General features: G+C 38.6%; 1 non-coding gene across 1 annotated transcript; it reads left to right on the forward strand.

Annotated features, from left to right (window-relative positions):
* The first annotated feature begins 12,845 nt into the window (after nucleotides 1-12,845).
* Nucleotides 12,846-12,952, forward strand: LOC116157560 (U6 spliceosomal RNA). Its single transcript, XR_004141690.1, has one exon. It is a non-coding gene; the product is annotated as a U6 spliceosomal RNA (small nuclear RNA).
* The last annotated feature ends 4,488 nt before the right edge of the window (nucleotides 12,953-17,440 follow it).

Raw genomic sequence — 17,440 nt, forward strand, 5'->3', positions numbered from 1 at the left:
GTAATAAGAATGATGGTCGACATTTTCTGATTTTTACACATGCCTTTATCAAAGCCTTCTGTGTAAGTATTCACTGGTACAGAATTCCTTATATATTTGGTCCCCTGTGCAGAGCAGGCCACTTTCTACCTACATAGGCCAGACATGTCTGTGCCTTAAGGAACACTGGCATCACATACTTGGTTCATACAACTTTTGAAAGAAATTCCTTGTTTAATGTTTAGACTTTTTAAATTCTAATAAAAGTTTTTAGGGATAGAGTCATTCTGGCCCAGATCTTATGTGGTAAAATACAGTGTGACAAATTCAATGAGAGAATATATATCTGAATGAAAGAGGGTCTAGGAGTAATCAAGGTCTTGCTAGATGAATAGTACGTGTGTGTGATCGAGTGAATGATAGCATTGGGTTCTTTAAAGAGAAAGCACTCTGCCTAGACTGACTCACCCAGCTTATACCAAAATATCTAGAATCCTGATAGAGAAACCAGAATAGTATATGAATATATAATTCATTCTTGAGAAAGTACCAATGAAGACAAGCATGGGCAATGTTTGACATCTAATTACCAGAGAAATGTAGATTTCAAATATTACTTGGCACCTAATGTAAATATGAGATCCAGTGTTAGTGATACTGTGTTGTCATTCTTTAAAACTCCCTTTAAAATGTATTTGACTTAATATAAAGAGATAGGTGAGAATTCATGAGTTGACTTTGGTGAAAGAGAAGGTGTATTAATTTTCTTGGGCTACCATAGCAAAATACCACAGACGGGATGGCTCAGACAGCAGAGACTTATTTTCTCACCATCTGGAAGTTGGAAGTCCAAGATCAGGGCGTAGGCAGGTTTGGTGTCTCCTGAGTGTTCCCTCCTTGGCTTGCAGATGGCCACCCTCTTGCTGCTTCTTCCCGTGGTGGTCCCTCCATGTTTTTACATCCTTGTTATCTCTTCCTGTTCTTATAAGGACGCCACTAATATTGGATTAGAGTCCACCTTAATAATCCCATTTTAACTTAATCACCTCTTCAAATACCTGTATCCAAATACTGTTCCATTCTGAAGTACTGGGGGTTATGACTTCAACATATGAATCTGAGGAAGGGGGACCCAATCTCTATCATAACAGATGAGCTACTCTGTCTTTAAAATTCTGACTACTTAAAATCTAACCTCAGAGAATGTTTTAAGCATTAATGTATACAATGAGGAATTGTTTTCAGTCATTGTGAAAGTTGAAATAACTGGTAAATAAATTGTCTTAGATCCACTTTATAGTACTTTCTGGTCATTAAAATTATAGAAATGAGACTATATGAAAATTAAGTACATAAGTGAAAATTCTATGATTTTCACAATACCGGTGGGTCTCACTAAGGATAATTATGGGATTCATTGAGCCGCCACTAGAGGGCGTGCTAACCAAGAGTTGGGTGGTAAGTAAGGCAGCATCTGGAGCAGGCTGGTGTCTTAGGGCTCAAAAACAGAGAAAGGGAAAATCAAGAGATGGTAATGATACTAATGGAAATGAGAAAGGAACTTCCATAGAAAATCAGGGTACTCAGGGAATAATTTAACAGTTACCAACGGGATCTCTATCTTAGGAAATAAATGCTGCTTGATACCCGTCTTCTCCACTTCGGCATCCCAAAGCCTCCCAGTGAAGCTCATTCACAGGAAGCATCTTTGATGTGCAATCCGTAATGTGTTCTATTTGTTGACTGGTTGTGTTGACATTATTTTCCCCTCCACCAATTACATTTTTTTCTTAAGTCACCATCCTGGGTTTCTGAAATAGTCAAATTGGTGCTGAAAGGGACTCTAAAGTTACGTGCGTCTTTGTAAAAATACTAGCAACTGGACCTTTGTGGCTGCATGAAGTGAGCCAGAAGGATTAAGTATCCACAGGACAACTCTTGAAGAGTAAAGGGGGACAATAACGACACTGTGGTGGAGATGAGTGTGGTCTGTCCTTAGGGGACCGCAGTGGAGAGACGCAGTGGAGTTTGAAGCTTAGAGCACAGGTGTTGGAGCCATGTACAAGCACACTTAAATTCCAGCCCTACCTTTGACTAATTTTCAGAGTTTGAGCAAATTACTTCACTCTCAACCTTTTTTTCTTCTCTGTAGAAATACCTCACAGGCTATGAGAATCAGTTATGGTGTATGTAAAACCTAGCACCATGTTGGGCTCACAGCAGCTGCCCAGCAATTGGGAATTATTATTATTTTAGCCGAAAAGCACATAAACTAGTGAGCGGCCACTTAAATGGAGGGTGGGAGGAGCTGCAGTTCCTAGGCTGGGAGGGTAAACTCAGCTGGGGAGGAGCTGGGGCAGAAGCCAAAACAGGGCTGCAGATCTAAGCTCCGCTCTCCAATCTAGCTTTACCAACAACAAAGCTGATGTTCTGAACCCTGACTCAGTTTCAGTCAGCTAAGAGTTTGTCAGGAAGAAAGAAGGGCTACCAATTAATCCTTCTCAGAACCACCATCCAGCACTTGTCCCAAGGACCGATACAGATTAACACCAATTGTCTGTTGACTGAATCATGTCATAAGCACATGAATTAAAGGTGGGAACACAGCTATCACAAAGCGATGAAAGTTTTTGTGGAACCCCAAACTTATCAGGCAATGATGTTTTAGTGTTACCCTAAGTTAACGTGTTAACAAAAATTGTTAGTAATTGATATGAAGCCATTTTTCAGACTCTCACATAAACTTATTTATTTACAAGTGCTTGGGGAAAAGAGCTACTGATTCACCACCTGTTTATCTGATGTCTCCATGGTCTTCAGACTAGAAGTCAATTGGGGATGAGGTCCAGTTGGCGGGGCAAAGATGTCAAGGAGAGGTAAGCTTCTAAGAAATCTATGTTGGCGTCAGAGTAAGATGCTGATAACAATAAATGAGAGAGCTGCAGTGTGGGAACATTTAGAGAAGGAAGAAAGAAAGAAGCTCTAAGCACTTCATTGCATATTTTTGAGAAGGACCATCCTTGTATTTTGGCCAGATATGAAAGTATGCCACTGTCCCTGTGTCATCAAGAATGGGTAAAATTATATTCTCTATGAGCTAATAATAAGGATGAGAAATGTGTAATATTTTTAGGAAAGATTTTTATCATAGTTGAGATCTTTTTAAAGGTTTTAGTGTTTGGCATGCTCACTTTCTGCTTTCTGGAATACTCATTTATAGGAATACCTTTGTCTGTCATTGTTCCCCTAAGAGAAGGAACAGACGCTACTCTAACATTTATGAGCTGAGAGTTGGATATTTTGTTTAACTTTAATAGTTTTATATATCACCAAATGGAATCTCACTTTTCAAAGCTAGCCTCATCCAACACAATTCATTTTTTAAAGAACAGAAGTTTCCACTGTCTTTACAATTGTTACTATTGTTTTAATTAACATTTTGATTTAAGTTGGCATATTTGGCATATGGAACTCAATTTTCTTTCCAGAAGCCTAGGGGTTCTTGAATTAATGAGAAAAATCGGACCTATTTAACATGGACAGAATTATATGGTCATTAGGAATAAGATTTTATATAAAATGTAAAGGATGAAAAATAATTATTAATACAGAAAGCATAATGTGATGCATGTTTACTCTCTGCCTGCTCTACAGACACCGCACTGGCCACCTTGAGAGAAGCGTTATTCCCAAAATGAATAGATGCTGTTAAAAAGAGAAGGTGGTTCTCAATGGCCTAGTAAGATTGAGAAACACGAAGTTAAACAGAGTTAAGGTTTCTCTTTTGTAGGGCTTTTCACCACATTCAGTGAGCTAATACAAACTGAAAAGCTCTCAGAAGGGGATGCGTAGCACGTTCGTGACATTTCCCAAACTTATTAGATCATGGAACATTCTTCCTCTGAAAAGTATATTTTGGTTCCAGCGTTTGGCAGATGACACATTGGGAAACCAGGAAGCCATGCTGTAAAGGTTACTAAAATGGTGAAGTCACAGGCGTCGCCTGTGGGAGGCTCCCAGTTAGAGGTAGCTAATATGACGAAGACCCAAACAACCATAATCAGAGGAAGAAACTGCAAATGTTCTGAGATGTAGACAAAGTTCTGAGGTTCTCTCTCAGCAATGTTTACTGAACAGAAATATAAAGAAACGGGGTGACATTTTCTCAAATAGGGATTTTAAGGTTTTTTTAACTATCATTGTATCTCTCTCTGCCAAGCATTTCACAAATGTAATCTTTAATCTCACAGAAACTCTGCAAGGAGGGAACTATTTTCCTTATTATTCATGAAGCCCATGTCTAGAGAGCTGAGGTATCCTGACAGCCTTAGGCGCCTTCTTCATGGAACACCTGGGACTTGATTTCGGGTCTGCCTTCCTGACTCCACAACTGCAGCTCTATCCATCCCCACTTGGCAAAAGCATGGTAGTATTTTTCTCAACCCTTATGCAACTGAGGAAATAATGAAGTACAGGAAAATACAGAAAGAACAGGCAATAATATTGAACCATTCAGGCATGACCAAGAGAAAATTCTTTTTGCACTGAGCTTTAATATTTGACTATATAAAAACAAAACAAAACAGAAATAACCTTTAAGGTCAGTTTTCCATGAATATGCCAAAATAATGACAAAAGAAAGTCCACAATATTGATACACTAATAGAGAGGTGTAGAAGGCAGACACCAGTGAAAACCTAGATACACGTGTCCTGTCACCTTGTCAAATCTTGATCAATTTCTTCTCGTGCTTTTTACTCCTATGGTATGTTTGCTCTTTTTGAATACCAGCATCACATTTGAGTTTGAAATACATCAGTGGTTTGTTTTTTTTTTTTTTTTAGCTTATTCTTAAATAGAATAATTCATGAGATAACCTCACGTGTAGATTTCAAATGTATATTATCCCCATTCGCCACTACGAGGTTAGAATTTCAATCACTTTTTTCACCAGGAGATTGAAAATCTAAATGTTAAATGTTCACAAACATTCAAAGTCTATGCTTTAGTTTCTGTGTAGCTGCCAGCCCCTGATTTGGTTGAATAGTTTCAGAGTGGAAGGGAGGAAAAATGAAGGATTTGGACATGGAGAGGTTAATGGTACTTTAAATGTTTTGTTTTGGTTTTGAATGAGAATAATAAATGTCCCTTCAAAGCTAGATTTCCAATATGTTTATAAATGCTCCAGAGGTATTGCTCAAGATCTGCACTGGGAATGTATAAACTTCTGACCATAATAACAAGAGAGACCATAATTTTGGGCTCAGTGTTTAGTACACACACACATAAAAGTGCACAATATCCTCTCAAGATGTCATATTTTGAATTCTCTACTATGTTCAAGAACATTTCAATGGTTTGCAAGTAGCCTAAATGCTAATATCTAAAACCAAAGCCAACCCTGATACCCTACAAGAAATATTTTAAAGCCAATCAATCAGCAATCAATAGCTTTTCAGTCCCACCCTTCTAGTATAATCAGGGCAGATAAAAGGAAATGAATTTAGCCTTAAAATTTGCCAAGATAACAAATTACCATATTGTCCAGAAACTTCACTAACGATTAGCATTCAATCCTTGATCCGGAGGACAAAAGTGTATTGTAGTTATCTTACACACATCTGTGTCCGCGCCCAGTAAAATATGCCAGGTATTTTAAATCTGCCTACACAATGAATAAGCAGAGGTGTTTTTTTTTTTCCTTTATTGCAAATGTAAATACTAATATAGAATTGGTGCACACTCCAGCTTAGGAGATATAGATCCTCACCTTCTTCACTGCTGTCTCAGCTCCACTTTGAGAACATTTATAATCCCAGTTTCAACCAATGGGTGGCATCATGTAGCCTGCAATTGTCAAAAGTCATTTAGAAAAACGCAATTTTTTTTCCTCCTGCCCAGTTGATTTTGCTAATAAGCAAATGCTCAGAATTTTGTATAAAGCATGCTCCATGCTTCACCTTCTACTTTCCTTCTTCCAGGATGCTGTCTCTTCCTTCTCCAAAGCTTTGTCCTTTCTCTGAAGTCTCATACATCTTTTTTGCTGAATCTCATTTACTGCTTAGTGGCTTATTCTAAAAATGTCTCATGGACCTTAGCTGTGTTCTCCCAGTTTCAATGGGCACTCACATTGCTTAATCTGAATCCCCACACCCCTCAGCCCAGTCCTGGATGCAAAGTATCTGCTTAAAAGTCAGCTCGTAGTCTTATGGAAGTTCCATTATATATAACTAGCTGCTTTTCTCTTGCTGCTTTTAAGATTATCTCTTTATTTTTACCTTTTGAGATTTTAATTAGAACGTGTTTTGGTGTGGACCTCTTTGGGTTCATCTTCTTTGGGACTCTGTGCTTCCAGGTTAGAAAAGTTTTAGCTGTTTGTTTTTCAAATAAGTTCTCTAACCCTTTCTCTCTCTCTTCTCATTTTTTAAATTTTTTTTTATCTATTTTTCTGTTCCGCTTGGGCTATTTCCACTCCTGTGTCTTCCAGTTTGCTGATCTGTTCCTCTGAATCATCTGATCTACTACTGATCCATTCTACTGTATTTTTTATTTCAGTTATTGTAATTTTCAGTGCTATTTAGTTCTTCTTTATATTTTCTAACTATTTATTAAACCTCTCACTGTTCATTCATTCTTCTCCTGCATTGTTCGGCATCTTTATGATTATTACCTTGAACTTTTTATCAATTAGCTTGCTTATCTCCACTTCGTTCTTCTTGGATTTTGTCTTTGTTCCTATTTTTGCAACATATTCCTCAGTCTCCTTATTTTGTCTCATTTTCCGTATTTATTTTTATGTGTTAGGTAAGTTGGTTACTTTTCCTGATCTTAGAGGAGTATCCTTATGAGGAGGCATCCTATGGGGCCCAGTGGCACATACCCCTCTTGTCACCAGACCTAGATGCTCTAGGGGTACCCTTCCTGGGGATGAATGGGCCCTTCCGTTGTTGTGGGCCTGACCACTGTGGGCACACTCATAGGTCGTGTTGGTCTCTGGCTTGTTTGCTTGCCAGATCCTGCCTTGGGTGGTTAGCGTCAGCGTGCTGGTGGGCAAGGCTGGGTCCTGTGACTGCATTAATTTTTCATACACTTTTAAATAAATTATTTATACAGATATGGGCCTTACAAAAATCATTTGCATGAGCACATTCTGAAACAATCCCTCTGACCTAAGGCATGTCATGATCAGTAATGGGTAGGCCAAAGCCCCCAAGCTAGAGCCAAGCAGGTGGGGTCAGCTGCACCCAAATCACACGGACTGAGAACCAGGGAAGGAGAAGCTTCCAAAAGGAGAATTAAGCTGCTATTCCCAGAACTGATAAAACCAGACACAGCACAGGCTAAAATTAACAGACGTTCCCCTACCTTTTGTGCAGTAGGTTAGTGTCATTTCTGTCCTATAAGAGATACCTAAAAATGGAAACGTTGAGCCATTTGTCCAAAGTCCCATGGAAGTCAGGGACATTGCCAAGACTTGGGCCCCCACGAAATCTGATAAGCTAACTCTGCAACTAACTAGGATCATTTACACGTGGCAACAACGGATCAAATCCAGGGCCTCAGTTCTGGGAAAAGCTTGGAGTAATTCTGGCTCCTTCATTTACTAGCTGTATAATATTGAACAATTTAGTTAATCTCTCATATTATGTTTCTTCAGCTACAAAATTTGGGAAAATAGTAATTCCTTTGCAGCCCTGATATTGTCATTAAATGACAGTGCACATAAAGAACTAAGTCTAACATGTTATTAGTAATTATTAAGTATAACTACTACTCTAGGAATTATAGACATAAAGGACCCAGTATTTTATTTTATTTATTTTTTTAACACACTAAAATGGTACTTCTTTATGTGCCAAGCACTGTTTCAAGTGTATCACAAATATCATCTCAATTAATGAAGTGGTTTCCTCCTTCCTCAAATAAGGAAATTAAGGTCCAGAGAATTTTAGTGACTTACCCAGTGGGCTTTCAGGATTCAAACCCAGGCAAGCAGGCTCCAGAGTCTACACTCGCCATCATTAAAATCTATTGTCTCAGAGGAAAATGTCGTTATTATTATTATCACTCAATGAGTGGTAGCATTTTATTGCCACTATTTTTATAAATGAGAAACTTGAAATCTAGAGGCACCAAAATAGAAGCAAAGCTAAAAATAAATCCTGGGTCTAATGCTTCCCAGTCCACTGCCCTTCTCAGTGTGCTGCACCATTTCCTACTGAGAGGAGAATTACATAAAATAGAAACAGTAGGATTATGTGCTTTCTGACAAATGAGACCTTTCATGCAATGCATCAGGTTTTATTATTAGGGAGTAAAAGAATTTTTGTCCCATAATAGACTCTAATTGTGTGTAAAGCATAAGAGGGTGAGTGGAAATTTCCTTGTTTCTAAATAGAAATAGGAAACTCTACACAAGTTAAAATTTTCCATGGGTTTGGAGATCACTGTGCCAATTTATAAAAATGTCACCATCATGATTCAATTTATAAAGCACATTAGTGACCCCAATAAATGCTAGTGCCTGTGGGAGCCTGAAGAATGCACAGTGGAGAAGACAGTGTAATCTTGGAAGTTAATGTTGGTCCTGTGATCCCTCACAAGTTGCAGTTTTAACAGTACAGCTGCCTCTTTGGGATTGAACTGAAACAGAGTCACAAATTAGGGGGAAAAATCCTGAGGGTCAAGCCACGGTTTCAGCATTTTCAGAGAATTTACTTCTCCCTACTATAGAGAACCCCTCCTCCTTTGAGGTTCATTTTGACCAAGGCATAAATCAAAGGTTGGTGAATTTTCTGCAAAGGGCTGGATAGTAAATATTTTAAGCTTTATAAAACATGCAGCCTTGGTCCAAAGTACTCAACTCTGCCATTGTAGCAAAAAAATTATCATAGAAGATACATCAGGAAATGGGAGTGACTGTGTTCCAATAGCTTTATTTATAAAAACAGACGGTGGGCTGGATTTGGCCTCGGGCTGTATGCTGACCCCTGGCAGAAATCCTTCTCCTGTGTAGACCCCATCCACTGGCTTCTGCGCCTGCCTCTTATCACCAGGGCTTCCCCACTGGGCATCAGTCTGAGCCCCTACTAAGGTCCAAGCATAAAGCTTCCCCTCCTTCCCAGCCACTGCCACCATCCCAGGGGAACTTCACTGTTCAGGTCGATGAACCATCCAGCATCTTGACCTCCCTGCTCAGGTCTAAGAACTTTCATTTACTTCCAGTTCACCTCAGACATCCACATCCATGCTCCTGTCTCCAGCCAAGTATTTCGCCTCTGACACTTAAACTGCCCCAGTCCCTAATTACAAACCCCCAACCTTCCAATCTCCTTTACTTCTCTCTTCATCTTCCCAATCTCAGCGTGATCCCTAGGGCTTTGCTCTCCAATATGGCAGCCACTAGCCAACTGTACCTACCGAGCGCTTAAAATTGGGCTGATGCGAATTGGGATGGGCTGTAGGTATTAATACAAAACAGATTTCTAAAACTTGATACAAAATATAAAAGATATATGATTAATAATTTTTGCAATAATGAGATGTTGAAATTCTAATATTTTTGAGATGTTGGTTTAATATATATTTTTTAAACTAAAAGATCATGAAAGAAGATGAGCAAAGGAAACCCTGTAAAATGTCAGTAGTTGTTGTCCTGTTTGTTGGAAGAATGAGTAATGTTTTTATTTACAGTCATGGCACTTTCCAAACTTTAGACAAGAAGCATGCATCACGTTGACAACAGAGCTAGAAGTGAATAAAAGAAAAATAAGTAAAATCAGATATGAACCTAAACTATGCCCAATCCTTCATTCACATCGATGCTAAAATTAACCATGATTGGGATTGCCTTCAAGAAAGCACAACTTTGAAACTGTTTATCACTCGTGATCCATAGAAATCATGTTGCAATCTCCCATGATTTCATGTTTTTTGAATTTCATACCACTGTGTAATTTAATATTATTACGTGAGTATAATAATAGCATAAATGTATAAGGATACAGATTTTAAAATAAATGAAAACCTGTTTCTTATCTAATCAATAAAAGAAGAGTTAAGGAATGGGAAAGAAAGTCTAACTCAGGGTTCATAGCTTATCTCCACCATCTTGCAACTCTACAGGGTGTATTTCGAGTGCCTGGGACACAGCTGCACACACACTGCTGCTCACAGTACCTGGGCTGGCATCTCCTGCCCGCCCTTCACTCTAGAAGTTCACATTTGTAGCTTGGTAAGAAGATAATGTGCAGTTTCCACCATGAAAGACAGAATGGGAAGAAATCATCCCCTACATATCTCTTTCTTTGGGTGATGCTTTTTATCTTACCCCTTTCTTCCCATGCCTACTTCAGATGCAAGCCAACTGTGTAAATGGCAGTCCCTCCCAGACTTCCCTTGCCACTCAAACCCAGGCAACAGAGGATGTCACTGCCCTTTCACGGCTTGCTAGCAATTGGAAGGGTATGCTCAGAATAAGCAGTGAAAAAATAAGCCATCAACCCCTGACCCAGGTGTCAGCTTGCTGTTCTGTAGATTCTATGATTGACCCAGATGCCACACACTGAACATTAATGGCTCTGCTTATGACAAGAAATGAGCATGCTCCGTGAGACCACAACCACTCAAGGCCACCATATGCCAAGATTCCATCTTCACTGATACGAATGGTGGTTCTCTAGTGCATTAGTTTCCTACTGTTGCTGTAATAAATTACTCAAACTTGAGGGTTTAAAACACCACAACATTCATTCTCTTATCATTGTGTGGGTCTTAAGTCTGAAATCAGTTTGCCTGGCCCAAAATCAAGGTGTCCACAGGTCTGTGCTCCCTCTGGAGATCCCAGGGGAAAATCTGTCTCCACCTTTTCCAGCTTTTAGAGCTACATTCCTTACATCAGTTGGCCTGCAACTCCTTACTCCATATTTTAAGGTAAAAAAAAAAATGCTAAATGAAAAATTAACCAGCTTGAATAGGTAGATTGGCTGGATAGAGATTTGTTGAATTTTTTCTTTGTTCTATTTTCTCATTTCCACTGACGCAACTCAGACTATTCATCATTTTGGAAGCAGATAAGCAAACATTTCAATAGAGAGACTATTATGAGGGACAAATGATTGTATTGTTAAGTTGGGTAAACTCTTTATCTGCTCTAGGCTTTCCAGCTTCCAGAACATCACCCTCATCTGTCCTCACAACACTCTTATAGAAACTCAACTAAATGCTGAGTGTTTTCTGGGTGCCAGAAACAGAGCTGGAACTTTTCGTATACTTCCTACAACCCCCAATCTTGTCGCTGAAATGATATGGTCCTCATGTTCCAAATGAGGACACAGGCTCAAAGTCATTAACAGATATGTTCAAGCTCCGACAGCTGAGTAAATGCAACCCTTGAACTGCTGTGAGTGAAAACGCACCTGACTGAGTCACAAGGCCAAGTTTGCACTTGGTCACCATTGTCAGTCATTCTCTGTGTGGTCTTCAGAAAACCATGCTCTCTTCCAGGGCTTGGGCTTCAAGCTCTGACTTTGGTCAAGATGATCTCCAAGCGGCTTCCAGAGCTCTATGGTATGATCCTATTGTGATTCAAGCAGGCAAACACAGAAAGAGAAATTAAAAAAAAAAAACAAAACACAGAACTACTTCAAGAACTCTTAGAAACCCTTTGCTGCACACAACCCACCCACCTAGGGTATCTTATAAAAATGATTATTCAGTGTCTTCCTCCCAAGTCTAGAGGCTCCAGAAGCATTTAGGGCAATAGGAAAATGAAAAGAGGGGAGACTGAGGGTCAGAATGTTGAGGATAGAGAACAAGATGGCAAGAAATGCGAAGAAAAGGTCAGGGGTGGCCTGCAGCCCTGGCCTCTCAGAACTTTCCCTCACACTAGAAATGCTCCCATCTTAGAGCCAAAACCAGAGAGAGAGGTCTACCCAGGCCTTCCTAGACCCATAAACAGGCATGTACACACATGCACGCAGACATAGAGATGCATAATAATTCTACATACACAGATTTTTTTTTGACAAATAAGTGGGATTGTTTCTCAGAGAAGCTTGACAAATGATAGTACAATGTATGTCTAAATAATCAGAGTGCTGTCCTTTGTCACTGATTTCAGCAGTGGCCTTGGAGGTGGCTGAGTAGAGTGACCCCAGCTTCCCAGGTCACATACATTTGCTCCCTCCTCCTTCAGATAAGCAAGAACAGGCAACCTGCCTTCACTGGCTCTTGGGAAATGAGAAAGGGCAGTGCACCTGCCACACTAGGAGTGAGAATAGCCAAGGTGACTAGGGTAGGGACAAATCCACATTAAAAATATTTTTTTATGTTCATGTTTTTTTTTAGATTCCACATATGAGCGATCTCATAGTATTTTTCTTTCTCTTTCTGACTTACTTCACTTAGAATGGCATTATCCAGGGACATCCATGTTGCTGCAAATGGCGTTATATTGTCATTTTTTATTGCTGAATAGTATTCCATTGCATAAATATACCATATCTTCTTTATCCAGTCATCTGTTGATGGACAAAAATGTACATAAACACAAAATAGAAACAGACTCATAGACATAGAATACGAACTTGTGGTTGCCAAGGGGGTGGGAGGTGGGAAGGGACAGACTAGGATTTCAAAATTTGTAGATACTGACAGACATATGTAGAATAGATAAACAAGATTATACTATATAGCACAGGGAAATATATACAAGATCTTGTGGTAGCTCACAGTGAAAAAAAAATTGACAATGAATATATATATGTTCATGTATAACTGAAAAATTGTGCTCTACACTGAAATTTGACACAACATTGTAAAATGACTATAACTCAATAAAAAATGTAAAAATATATATATTTTATGTGCTTGCTTCGGCAGCATGTATACTAAAATTGGAACGATACAGAGAAGATCAGCATGGCCTCTGCACAAGGATGACATGCAAATGTGTGAAGCGGTCCATATTTTTTGGGAGTATGAGATTTACAAATGTTAGCCACTATGTATAAAAACAGATCTTAAAAAGTTTCTGCTGTATAGCACAGGGAACTATGTTTAATATCTTGTAATAACTTTTAATGAAAAAAAATAAAAATGAATGTATGTATGTATAGGCATGACTGGGACACTGTGCCGTACACTAGAAATTGACACGCTGTAACTGATGGTACTTCAATTTAAAAAAGAAAATCATTAGCTTGCTGGAGTTGTTTTAAAAATTAAAGTACCATAAACTGAATAGCTTAAAGGACAAAATAGGATTCTCTCACAGTTCTAGGGGCTGGCTGTCCAAGATAAAGTTGTCAAAGGGCCATGCTCCCTCCCATCTAAAGATGTTAGAAAAGGATCTGTTCCAGGCTTCTCTCCTACCTCCTGGTAGATCCTCGGCTTGTGGGTGCATAACATCGATCTTCTCATAGTGTTCTCTCAGTGTGTTCATCTGTGCTCAAATTTCCACTTTTGAATATTAAACATAAAGTCAAGAAAATGAAGTGATACTTCAGTGTAGTTTTGATTTGCATGGGAATGGGAATTTTTAAGAAGACTAAGGATTAAAGACTAGAAGGACACCTCCAGAGTCCTCCAGGATGGAGCATCTGAAGGATGTTTGGTGCAGAACTGGGAATAAAACCTGGGTTTCTAGACACTTCTTCTCAAGGCCATTTTACTCCTAATCCACCTCATGTGGGTTAGTTTATACAAGTGGTGAGGACAAAGCCAGGGCCCCCACTGGGACATCCAGGGCCGAGCTCTGGTAGTCGTGCTTACACTGTGACCACCTCTGCAAACAGCCTACAAGGCCTTTCCAAAGTGAGTCGGACACACAACTCTGTAAGTAACTGAATGTTGTTAAGACACCAAGAATTCATGAAATTCCCAGAAAATATTTTAAGTATTTCTCAATTTATTTCTCCAAATGGAAACAATGACTCATTTAATATGGATAAATACTTTCACTAAATCTATTTCTTTTCAATTTGAAGTCTCATTTTTGTTCGTTTCCCCTCAAAAAGCACTTAGACTTTTTCTGAGAATATTCAGATTTGTTATTGAAGGTTTTTTTAATTATATGAAGCCATAAAGTAGACATATTCAGTGAAAGATCTAAAGAAAATGCTATTAACAGTATATTTAAGATTTTACATGTTTTTAAACTATTCCCAAATAACTAGACTTTTCTGATGAATTTTTGTAGTAAGATATATGAGGCTATTTGACAAATGACTTTGAGTCTTTGGGGCATAAAAATTGTCAAAAGCAATGAAATTTAGCCTCATGCCCAATCTATGTAGAATGTGATCTCCTTGCATTGCAAAAAATATTTCAGCAGCGTTATCATTAAAGTCTTAGCAAATCAATATTTTTAAGCTATACCAGACAGACTTAAGCTAAATCGATGTTGCTTTTAAAATGTTGTAAAATTTAAATCCTGCCCTTGAGGAAGTTATTTGGTCAGTTTAGGGGCAGGGGGTGGGGGGAAAATGGGACAGAGACAGAGAGACAGCAAAAACAAAGGATGTAGTCTTAAGAAAATAAAAGCAGACCACAACTATATAATTTCTAGCCTAGAGATATTTCATTTTTGTTAATAATTTATTATAACTGTTTGTGAAGGTACAGTTATTTCACAAAAAATTAATTTAAAAAAAGTTTTAAGAAATATAATGTAGCAAGAAAAATGGCAGAGTAGGTAATGACAAAAGCCTGTCCTCCACAAAAGCAATGAATAAACTGGGGGAAAAACTTGTCATAATCAACTTTTTTTTGGCCTTTTTTTCTCAATAACAGTACAGTCAGTTTAAAATCTTGTGTCAATTTCTGGTGTACAGCATAATTTTTCAGTCAATCATAAATAAAAAAGAATAAAATAATGCTATTTGCAGCAACATGGATGGACCTGGAGATCTAAGTGAAATAAGCCAGAAAGAGAACGAAAAATACCATATGATAGCACTTATATGTGGGATCTAAAAAAAAAAATGACACAAATGAACTTATTTACAAAACAGACTCACAGGCATACAAAGCAAACTTATGGTTACCAGGAGGGAAAGGGGGTGCGAAGGGTTGAATTGGGATTTTGAGATTTGCAGATACTAACATTACATATAAACAAGTTTCCGCTATATAGCACAGAGAAATATATTCAATATCTTGCAGTAACCTATAATGGAAAAGAGTATGAAAAGGAGATAATTTCATTTAAATAAATTTTATTTAAAATAGTTTAAGCTCCATAAAGCATATGAAGCTATATTTTCAAATTTCAAGAAATATGGCAAATATGTTCTTCTCTGGGCATCACTTAATATTTGACAACTTTGCCCCTTAATGCTTTTGCTATCTAAATACACTTTTTTGGTGGAGTTTTTATCCATTTGGGTGGAGTTTTAAAAATCTTTCTGTCACTATATCATCTTCAACTCATTCTTTAAAGCAGAGAATTATTCCTTTTTTGTTGCTGACAAGATATGAAATAATTCTTTGGGATACATTATATTCAAGAACCACATATTTGTTTCAATGCCCAGGAGTGAGATGCTTTTGAGAAATAGCATACTTAGTGACAATATGTTCTACAAGTAATGTGGGTACAGCATTTGGAGCACTGCTATATGGCTACCTATATCCGTTAATCATGTTCGTGCTCACAATTTGAAACTCTCCTCGCATGACTCCTGCCTCCAGCTGTGCCTCTCCCACCATCTTTGACCAGATGGATGCTCTCAGTCTGCTACTTGCCATATAATTCTGCAACCGTATTTACTATGCATTAAAATTATTCTGAGATTCTATTTAATTCCTCCTGATTGTCCCAGGGCCAAATACAGTCTCTGAGCTTTTGTGAGCACCGAGCAAATCCTTGTGGGGAAAGAAAGGCGATAAAGAACTAGAAATGTCATTCTTTTCTAATTCTAGGTTTGACTGGCTTATCCCACTGATAGTTAATACAAGTGGGAGTATGGCAGTCCTCAGCATTCTCCAAGAGTTACACCACTAATGAGTAGGGTGAGCCACTCAAATCCAAAGTGCCTGCTGATAAGCTTTATATGCAACACAAATACTTTAGTCTGCTCTGGCTGTGACAGCAAATGATACCATAGATTGGGTGGCTTATAAACTATAGAAATTATTTCTTACAACTGTGAAGGGTAGAAGTCCAAGATCACTGTGCCAGCATGGTTGGGTTCTGGTGAGAGCCTTCTTCTTGGTTTGTTAATGGCCATCTTCTCCTTAAATCTTCACATGGTAGAGAGCAAAGAGAGTTCTTTGGGGTCTCTAATAAAGGCACAGATCCCATTCCTGAGAGTTCCACACTCATTACCCACCAAAAGCCCCCCCTCCTAACACCATTACATAGGTGGCAAGGAATTCAGTATGAGAACTTTGGGGGACACAAACATTATGTCCATGACAACGACCATGTGGTGTTGGGGAGACTTTAAGACAGATAGATCTGTCTGATCGCAGAGCTGAGTGTACCTATTCAACCCTAAGTAGCTCTGGAAGGTCTGGGGTGTGGAGTCAGGAGAAGCTGAACTTCACCCAAGATTTTCCAACCAAAAATGTCACCTTCTCAAACATTATACTCACCCCACTGGGCTTGATATTTCAAATCAAGGAGTCTGACCACATCAAAGAAGGTTCTTTTCTTTCTAAAATTCTTAATATGACCCCTTATTGTACCATTTACATTAGCAGCTTCATGTGTGAAATCAGCTTAGTCATGGGTTATCCTTACTTAACTCTAAGCAGCTCATCTTTTCTCTTAAGCCTCCTTCCTCAAGTTCCCCTGAACTAGAAATCATATTACCCTCACATGTTTTAGATGCTGTATGGGTTTTAGCCTCATTTATCTGTTGTGATTCCCTCCTTTTTTTTTTTTCTGATAGAGTCATCCCATTAAATCCAGCCTTTCATTAGTATATACTGAGCAGCTACTACGTTCCAGAATCTATAGTGTATGTACCTCCTATGAAGAGGGACTAGGGGCTTCCTAGGGCAGTAGTAGCTTTGCAGGATGAGGCTGGTTGTGAGAGTTATTTCTTACTTGTAGACACAGGTATCCAGAAAAAGAAGGGTTTTGAAGAGTGGTAAGTACATTGCTATGAGGAAAAAGGAAGCAGGCAAAGAAGAGAGTCTGAGTAGGTTTTTGAGCCCGTTGTAAACCAGCCAGGTGGATGAGTCCAGGGGAAATAGGAGCATCAGAGTTCAATATCTCAGCCTGTGATCATTGCTTGTGGTCGCTACTCTGTAAACTGTTTCACGGCAGGGCTGCGGTATTTAAGGATCGAGAACAAGACAGATAAATGTAGACTCTTCCAGTTGGGGTTAAAAAATGAATTGCCTAAGGACAAGTACAAGTACGTATTGACAGAGGATGTTTTAAGGTATTTTTATTTTAAATTATGGAGTATTTCAAATATCGACTGACCACAAGCACAGCCTGAGCCAA

Source organism: Camelus dromedarius, chromosome 15 (assembly GCF_036321535.1).
Source record: "Camelus dromedarius isolate mCamDro1 chromosome 15, mCamDro1.pat, whole genome shotgun sequence".
In the NCBI taxonomy this organism is placed as follows: domain Eukaryota; kingdom Metazoa; phylum Chordata; class Mammalia; order Artiodactyla; family Camelidae; genus Camelus; species Camelus dromedarius.